General features: G+C 41.3%; 1 pseudogene; it reads left to right on the forward strand.

The window, feature by feature from the left end:
• The first annotated feature begins 8,045 nt into the window (after window positions 1–8,045).
• On the forward strand, window positions 8,046–9,679 carry LOC103128419 (tubulin polyglutamylase complex subunit 2-like; annotated as a pseudogene).
• The last annotated feature ends 204 nt before the right edge of the window (window positions 9,680–9,883 follow it).

The raw sequence follows: 9,883 nt of genomic DNA on the forward strand, positions 1-9,883 counted from the left end.
GGAAGTGAGATGTTCAGTGATTAAGTCAGAGTGTCGCGGGAGAGAGGATAGGCATAGAATCAGGACTCAGAAAGCACCGTGTCCCCTGGGGGAAATCCATTGAAAGCTCTCTAATAAGGATTTATCTCTAATAATGATAGGTTTATTGTAATTGACTAATTAGGATGTGTTATAATTGGATATTTATCAGCCTTGATTCCCTACTCCACTCAGCTCCATGAACCTATCTATACTTGCTGAGCTCTGCCTCTGTGCTGGGCACCGTTCCTGGCTTCAATGTCACAATTTTTAAAAAGTGCTGTCTTCATAGGGGTCAGGGCAGGAGAGCCAGGTACAGATCACGCTGCAAACAACTATGTAGCGCACAAGGGTGAAAGGGGCCAGAACACAGAGGAGGAGGGCACCGGAGTGGTGGGTGAAGATAGTCAGGGTAGATTTTACAGGGAATTTGGCATCTGGGCAGAGGCCTTGTGAGAACAGAGAAGGGTTGCTGTAGATGCCCTTCTAGAAGGAACATTCTAGAAAGAGGGACTAGCAAAAAGAAAAAGCCCTAAACCAACCACTCAAACTAACTTCCAGATGAGGTGAGAACTCTGGTAGTTATCAGAGGGGAAGAGAGTGGGGTAGGCAGAATATGGCGAGGGGTCATTTCTGGTAGTGAGAAGACCCTAGAACTTCGTGGGCAGGCATGGAGAGGTAAAAAAAGGGGAAAAAGGGGGGGGTAGATAGCATAATGGTCATGCAAAGAGACTCTTTTTTAATTTTAATTTTTTTAATATTTACTTTATTTATTCCCTATTGTTGCCCTTGTTGTTTTATTGTTGTAGTTGTTATTGTTGTTGGCATTGTTGGATAAGACAGAGAGAAATGGAGAGAGGAGGGGAAGACAGAGAGGAGGAGAGAAAGATAGACACCTGCAGACCTGCTTCACCGCCTGTGAAGCGACTCCCCTGCAGGTGGGGAGCCGGGGTTCGAACCGGGATCCTTATGCCGGTCCTTGTGCTTTGCGCCACCTGCGCTTAACCCGCTGCGCTACAGCCCGACTCCCGCAAAGAGACTCTTATGCTTGAGGTTCCAAAGTCCCCTGTTCAATCCCCCACAACACCATAAGCCAGAGCTGAACAATGATCTCATGTACTAAAAAAACAAATTTTAAGAAAGGCCAGGGACATAGCCCAGACCAGCCTGTTAAGTACGCAGCTGGTGTGTATTGCACAAAGTAAAGGACTCTGGGGTGGTTGAGCAGGGGGGTGGTGTTCAGATCCTGGAATATGATGGTGGAGGAGGACCTAGTGGGAAGGGAGGAGGAAGCCACTGGAAGGTTGTGAGCAAAGAATGGATACAATTGATGTTTTAAAAGTTCTCTTTGGGGGGGTTGGGCAGTGGCACAGTGGGTTAAGCATATATGGCGCAAAGCGCAGGGACCAGCGTAAGGATCCTGGTTCGAGCCCCCGGCTCCCCACCTGCAGGGGAGTTGCTTCACAGGTGGTGAAGCACGTCTGCAGGTGTCTATCTTTCTCTTCCCCTCTCTGTCTTCCCCTCTTCTCTCCATTTCTCTCTGTCCTATCCAACAACGAACAACATTAGCAATGGCAATAATAGTAACCACAACGAGGCTACAACAACAAGGGCAACAAAAAGGGGGGGGGAAATGGCCTCCAGGAGCAGTGGATTCATGGTGTAGGCACCTAGCCCAGCAATAACCCTGGAGGGGAAAAAAAAGTTATCTTTGGCTCTAGTCTACTAGACTACAGAGGAGAGAGATGTCATAAGGCTGCACAAGTCAGAGGCACGCAACTGTCCTATTAATTTTCTGTATCCCCAGTACCTAGCATACTTGCAGGCATAAAATGGACATCCCATACACTCTCTCCCCGGGGCTTGCCACCTCCTTTAGCCTCTTCTGTTTGTTTTCGAAGCTCTGGTTATCCTCTGGCAGGATACACAGTGATCTGTGTCTTGTCTCCCCCACTACAGCAGGAGCCTCAATGGAGCAGGTCAGGTCTCCTTAAACTTAGGATGGTGGCCACAGAACCAGTGCTGGGCTTGTATCTTCAGGCAAGGAAGGAGGAGGGGAACAGGGGGCAGGCAAGCCCAGAAGCAGGAACTGTCATTGTGTGTGAAGAAAAGAATGCATGTGTCGGGGCCGGGTGGTGGCACACCTGGTTGAGCACACGTATTGCAATGCGCAAGGACCCAGGTTCAAGCCTCCAGTCCCCACCTGCAGGAGGAAAGCTTTGTGAGTGGTGAAGTAGTGCTGCAGGCGTCTCTCTGTCTCTCTCCCTCTCTATCATCCTCTTATCTGGCTTTCTCTATCCAATAAATAAAGATAATAAAAAAAGAAAAGAATGCATGCACCAGAGCTAACTTTTCTGGAAGTAGAGAAGGACATCAGAAAGCTCCAACCTGACTCCTTTCCCCACAGGGAAGGCCTAGGGGTTGAGGCTACCTGCTCAACCTGTGGGAGGCAGGCAATCCAATGACACACAGGATTTAAAAAGTCACAAGGGATATATGGGCAGGTGAGGAAAGGGTGAAAAGTAGGAGGAACTGTTAGAGTGAGGATGACCTGGGGCTAAGACACAAAAAATCAGCCTATCAAGGGTCAAGGGTTGAGAGGACCAGCTGCTCAAGAAAGTCAGAACATGTATTCTTTGGAGGTGGTAAGGCGACAGATGTTAGAGTAACTGCTTGGGTTCTGAAGACAGACTTGGAGTTTGAATCTCAACCCTACCACTTCTTAATCTTGTGACTTTGGGTGAGTTATTTAATATCGCTTGGCTTGTATTCCCTCATCTGTAAAATAAGTACGATAGTTCTCCTTAACTATGGTACTCATAAACTGTTGTGGAGACCAAGTCAATTGCTACTTGGATTAGCTCATAGGAAGCACTTTGTAAATGCTATTCTAACTATGGGCATCAGTAGTTGCCACTTAGTAGAAACAAAGGTGAATGTCAATATTACCGGAGGCCCGTGGTGAAACAAATCAAGTGTAGCAGATTAGTTCCCCATTTATTCTCTTAAAGAAAAAAAAGGGAGTCGGGCTGTAGCGCAGCGGGTTAAGCGCAGGTGGCTCAAAGCACAAGGACCGGCATAAGGATCCCGGTTTGAACCCCGGCTCCCCACCTGCAGGGGAGTTGCTTCACAGGTGGTGAAGCAGGTCTGCAGGTGTCTATCTTTCTCTCCTCCTCTCTGTCTTCCCCTCCTCTCTCCATTTCTCTCTGTCTTATCCAACAACGACAACAACAATAATAACTACAACAATAAAACAAGGGCAACAAAAGGGAATAAATAAATAAAATAAATATTTTTTTTAAAAAAAGAAAAAAAGTCCGGGGGCCAGGTAGTGGCACACATGCTTAAGTGCTCATATATGATGTGCAAGAACCCAGGTTCAAGCCCCTGGTCCTCACTTGCAGGGGGAATGCTTCACTAGTAATGAAACAGGGCTAAAGGTGTATCCCTCTCTAACTACCCTTCCCCTCTATGTTATCTGTCTTTATCCAATAATAAATAATTAAAAAGAAAAAAAATCCCAGGAAAGACTAAAGGAAGGAAAAAACCCACAAAGAAAACACAATAACAACAGAACTGATAAAGATTTTTTCGTATTAAGATAACAAGTGCAGGACAATTCCCCCTCCCCATTTTTTGGGTCCATATTCACAGTGGGGGAGAAATGTTAGGGGAAGATGACCAGAGGGTTTTGAACTCCAGTTCCATCAAGATCTGGAAAGAATAGTAGAAAAAAGGAAGGACACTCTGAAGTCGTAGCTGTGACCTAGAAAGCAAGATAAGGAAGGCCCATAGAGGGGAAAAAAAGAGCAAACCTATAAAAACATATACAGAGCAGAGAAATAATAGTCAACCCATTTCTTCAACCTTGGGAGAACCAATGTTTTAGCTTCCAATGGAGGGAACAGGTATACAGAGCTTTGGTGGTGGGAATGGTGCAGAATTATACCCCTGTTATAATTTTGTAAATCAATATTGAGTCAGTAAGAACATTATAAAAATAAATAACAAGCACAGGTAAGTGTGTTGAGAGAAGGGCCTTGAAACTGTTGGTGGGAAAATGAATTGTACAGTTACTATAGAAAACAATATGGAGAGTTATCAGGACAGCAAGAATAGGGCCCAGCAATTCCACTTCTGGGCCTATAGCCAAAGGAAATGAAATTACTATTGTGAAGAAATATTTGCACCCCCGTGTTCACCATTGCTACCATCATTCACAACAGCTCAGACATGGAGACAACCTATGTTCAGTGATGGATGAATGAACAAAGAAAGATAGTTTTATAGGTAGGAAGGCAGATGACCAAACAGGCAGGCAGAATGATAACCGAAAAAGAGAATTTGACCTTTTCAGCAACTGGTCAGTCTCAAGGATAGACCTTATGGGCATTACGCTAAGTGAAATATATATGATTGCACTTCTATGTGGGAGGTTAAAAGAAAGTTAAACTTAAAGAAACAGGGTTGAACTGTAGTTGCTGAGGGTGGCTGGAGTGAATTGGGAGGTGTTGGTCAAATGAATTATAAGATCAATAGGTTCTGGGAACCTAAGGTGCACAGTGTTGACTACATGTGACAGTACTAGACTATATACTGGAGAGCTGTTAAGTGTAGATTGCAAATGTTCTCAACGTGAAAAAAAAAGGCTATTAGATTAAGTAAACCTTACTGTGGTAATCTTTTCACTAGATATAATAATATATATATATAGATATATGTATATGAAAATAATTCCTCAAAAGTTAGGTTTAAATAAAAATGCCTTCTAGCAAAAGCTGGCAACATTCATAACCTATAATATAAAGAATAATAAAAATAGTTTTTCTAAAAGGAGGAAAATAATCTTAGAGATTCAAGAAAAAACAAGGGAGTAAAGAAAAAAATAGGTAAATAACAAAGCTAATCTATTGATAAATGCGTACTAAGTATAGGGAATAATTATTTTCTTGTGAAGTATAAAATAAATGTATAATTAAACTGCATGACAATATCACAAAATCTGACAAAAAGGAATTCAAGTTCAAATCTCTTAAGATAACCATTTTCAAGGAAATGGAAAAATTAAAACTTAAATAAATTAAGGGAAAGTACAATATAGTCACTATGGTAACCATGGAATGATGAGTTGAGTAACTATATGCCACCTTGCTAGAGAACCAGGAAGAAATGGAAAAGGTCCTAGAAACATATAGCCTTCCAAAATTGAAACGAGGACACAGGAACTGGCCAGTAACAGTCAAAGAAATTAAAAAAGTTATCAAGAAACTTCCCAACAATAAAAGTCCAGGTGTAGATGGTTTTATAAATACATTCTATAAAACCTTCAAGGAAGAGCTAATACCTATACTTTTTTTTTTTTTTTTTGCCTCCAGGGTTGTCGCTGGAACTCAGTGCCTGTACTACGATCCACTGCTCCTGGAGGCTATTTTTTCCCTTTTGTTGTCCTTGTTATTATTATTGTTGTCATTGTTGTTGGATTGGATAGGATAGAGAGAATTAGAGAGTGGAGGGGAAGGCAGAGAAGGGGAAGAGAAAGATAGACACCTGCAGATCTGCTTCAACACCTGTGAAATGACCCCTTTGCAGGTGGGGAGCCGGGGGCTCAAGCCGGGATCCTTAGGCCAGTCCTTGCGCTTCCCACCATGTGAGTTTAACCCACTGTGCCACCGCCCAGCCCCCAATACCTATAATTTTTAAGCTCTTCCAAAATATTGAAAACACAGGAATACTACCTTCAATCTTCTATCAAGTCAGCATCACCCTGATACTGAAAGCAGACAGCAACATGCACACAAAAAGAAAATTACAGACCAATATCTCTGATGAACATAGATGTTAAAATACTAAACAGAATTCTAGCCAACCAGAAACAACAGTATATGAGAAAGATTATATATCATGACCAAGTGGGATTTATCCTAGGGATGCAAAGCTGATTCAATATATGTAAATCAGTCAATGTGATCTACCGCATAAGTAAAAGAAAAATAAAAAACCACATGATTATCTCAATAAATACAAAGAAATCCTTTCACAAAATCCAACATCACTTCATGATCTACAAAAAAAAAAAAAAAAAGGTGGGGGAATAGATAGAAAATTCCTTAACCTAGTGGAGTCTGTATACAGCAAACCTACATCCAACATCATACTCAATGGTGAGAAATTGGAATCATTCTCCCTCAGAACAATACTAGACAGAGATGCCCACTATCACCCTTAATGTTCAACATAGTGTTGGAAGTACTTGCCATATCAAACAGGAAAAACGCAAAGCACAACTTAGACTGGATTTGGTGTTTTGCACCAAAGTAATGGACTCTGGGGCTGGTGGTAGGAGGAGTGTTCAGGTCCTGGAACATGATGGTAGAGGAGGACCTAGGTGGGGGGTTAGAGTGTTATATGGAAAACTGAAAAATGTCACACACATACCAACTACTGTATTATACTGTCAACTGCAAACCATTAATCCCCCAATAAATGGAGAAAAAGGAAAACATAAAGTAGAACTTGGACTGAGTTTGGTGTATTGCACCAAAGTAAAGTACTTGGTGGTGGTTGGGGGGTACTTTCAGATACCAGTGCATGATGGTGGAGGAGGACCTAGGCTGGAGGTGAGAGTGTTTTGCAGAAAACTAAGAAATTTTACATATGTACCAATAACTGTATTTACTATAAACCACTAATCCCTCCAATCAAAATATTTTAAATGATGAATAGAAGGATGTATAACAAGCAAATCAAGTGAGAAAAGTAGAATAACACAAAAGTATAGTGAAGATAGATAGAAAAAAAAAGATCAGAGAACAAGTGTATCAATTAGCAAAATATAGCAATATGGAGGAATATATAAACTCAAATATATCAGTAATTACATTAAGTGCAGCTTGTATTAGTGGATTTAAAAACTTAATCCCAGGGAGTTGGGCTGTAGTGCAGCGGGTTAAGCGCAGGTGGCGCAAAGCACAAGGACCGGCATAAGGATCCCGGTTCGAACCCCGGCTCCCCACCTGCAGGGGAGTCGCTTCACAGGCGGTGAAGCAGGTCTGCAGGTGTCTATCTTTCTCTCCTCCTCTCTGTCTTCCCCTCCTCTCTCCATTTCTCTCTGTCCTATCCAACAACAACAACAACAACAATAACTACAACAATAAAACAACAAGGGCAACAAAAGGGAATAAATAAATAAAATAAATATTTTTTTTAAAAAAACTTAATCCCACTGAAATGGTGTCTAAAAGAGAAGAATCTTGAACATTAGAATACAGAAAGTTTGAAATTTAAAAACTCTAAGATACACTATGCAAGCAATAGACAACAGAAATAATTGTCATATAAACATCATAAAAAGTAGAGTTTCAGTCAAAAGAATAATTTTTGGACTAAGAATAAAGGGGTTATGTGTAAGAGAGATAGAAAACTATAGTTACAGGAACCCAATAACACAGCAATAGTTTCAAAATATGTACAGTAATAATAAACAGCACTATTATAATAGAAATGGATTCATAATCATAGTAAGAGTGCCAAAAATAAGTTGGCCATTTATGTAGTCCAAAAATTAGACAAAGGAAATATGATTTTTAAAAGAATTTTTCAATACTATTGTTTTCTTTTACCCCATGCATTGCCTTTTTAAATGGTGGTAAGTCAAATACAAATTTTAACTAAAAATTAAATAATAGAAATACATTTAACAGTATCATGATAAACACCAAAATATATAATGCAATCAAATCAAACCAAATGGTATAAGTGAGAAATAAGTGTTCTAACCTCATTTCCCAAAATAAAAGATTACTAGGTCTTTTCTGCAGAAACAAAGGATGAATAGAATTCTATGAAGTTAGTGGGGCAAAGCGAGCCACCAAAACAAATATATGAATATTTTAAATATCAAAATACACACACAGCTTTAACCAAAGAGTAACAGACAAGTGAAAATTATAAAATCAAAACAACAAGGGCACGAAAAGGGAAAATAAATAAACAAATATATATTTTTAAAATTATAAAATCAATTCACTATGACTGAAGCTAAGGTGAGTGGACTTTTTGTCTCTGCTAGTGGCAGATTAGGTCATGTAAACATCCCCACTAAGAACCACTAAAAAAGTATGATATGACGTCTTTTTTGTTTGTTTGTTTTATGCAGTGCTAGAGATGGTAACACAGGATATCCTCTCAAGCATACATATCATCATGCACCAAGCTACCTCCCCAGCCCAATATTTCCTCTACTTTGTAGAATGAGAGAAAGAGAGCAAAGCACTCTTACGCCATCAGAGGTGTGAGGTTGGCACTCAAGCCCACGAGTCTCACGCATGTGTAGCAGGTGTTCTACCTCTGAGTCATTTCTCCAATCCCAGGAATATATATATTTATTTCCTAAAGGAATTACTGTACTAACAATGTAGAGACGTAGTAACTGAACAACAACTGGGGCAGGGGAGATGAATGCCCCTGGAAATGTTGCTATGCTTGAAGTCTCTACTCTTGGGATTAGTTGATGGTCCTGGAGAGGACAGCTGAGCATCTGAGGAACTAAGCAGTGGTGTCATCAGCTTAGTGAAGCTAAAGGACAGACGTAAGTATCTGGGAGCCTCCAAGAAAAGGGGGGCAGCTGTTAACCTTCCTCATTTTGGGTTAGATCACCAAACACCTGCACCCTAAAATTAGCATCAACCGAAAGTATACGGCTATAGGAACTGGGGGTCTTAAAATTCAGAGCTGAGAGTCTGACGAGAGGGTCACAGAGACTTTCTATCTCTACTTGTTTGATCAGAAGTCCAGGTAAATATGTAGGCTTGTGTCTGTGAGTCTGGCACTGGGGTCTTGAGCATTTAATTTGTGGAATCTGATGTTATCTCTGAATGAACAGCATAACAACTGAATTGAATTCTCTGAGACCCTGTGGTTGGCCAAGGTTTGCTTGTTGCAGAAAAATAACTGCATACTGCCTGAAGATGTGAAGAATTTTTACCTTATGACCAACCGCTTCCACACGACATGCAGTGTGAAGCTGGATGAACCTATCATTCTGTTGGGTGGCATGGCAATTAATGGTATCTCCAAATTGACACAACACAACTGGTCTTCCATGTATTCGTTTCTTAATGTGCCGACTATGGCAGACTTGGATGATGATAAACAAGACACCAGTGAGAACCAGCCAGAGAAACCTCATCCGGATTCACACAGTGTGATATTTAAGCCGTATCTTTGCAATGGGCATGGAAAGGTTTGTCTTGTTTACAAAAGAGGGGCACCAGGATTGGCACAAGGCTCCGAGATCTGGTTCCTAGACAGCACTCTCTACTGGCATTTTCTCACAAACAACTTTACTGCCTCTTATCGGCTACTTGACACCCACCTAGGCCTGTCCCGGTGACAGTATGCCTTCAACAGCAATGGCATTAGCCCACAGGCTAAGCAAGGCTTCAACATGTATAAACCCATAACATACAACACAAAGCTGTTAATGGAAGGGACTGACTCCTTTGTGAACAAGCTGGATCCCAGAAAAGTATTTAAGAGCAAGAACAACACCTTGGTCCCCAAGAAGAAAGGGCCTGTTCAGCCTGCCAACAGCCAGAAAGGAACCTCGGTTCCTCCCTCCACTTCCAAATCTTCTGGCTCTGGAAGCAATGTCCGAAAATGAATGGTTCCTTCCACTTGAGCTCTCCACCAGATTCCCGTGCACAGATGCCCTGGGCATGACATGACCCAAGCTTCACATTCTGTGTATAGAGCCAGAGACCTGTCTTCTCCAGAATGACCAAAGTCCTAGGCCTTTTGTTTCCAAATGGAGTTAGTGGTGTGCTGTAGAGAATTTTGGATATTGTTTAAATGACTAAATTGATCT

Source organism: Erinaceus europaeus, chromosome X (genome assembly GCF_950295315.1).
Source record: "Erinaceus europaeus chromosome X, mEriEur2.1, whole genome shotgun sequence".
NCBI lineage: Eukaryota > Metazoa > Chordata > Mammalia > Eulipotyphla > Erinaceidae > Erinaceus > Erinaceus europaeus.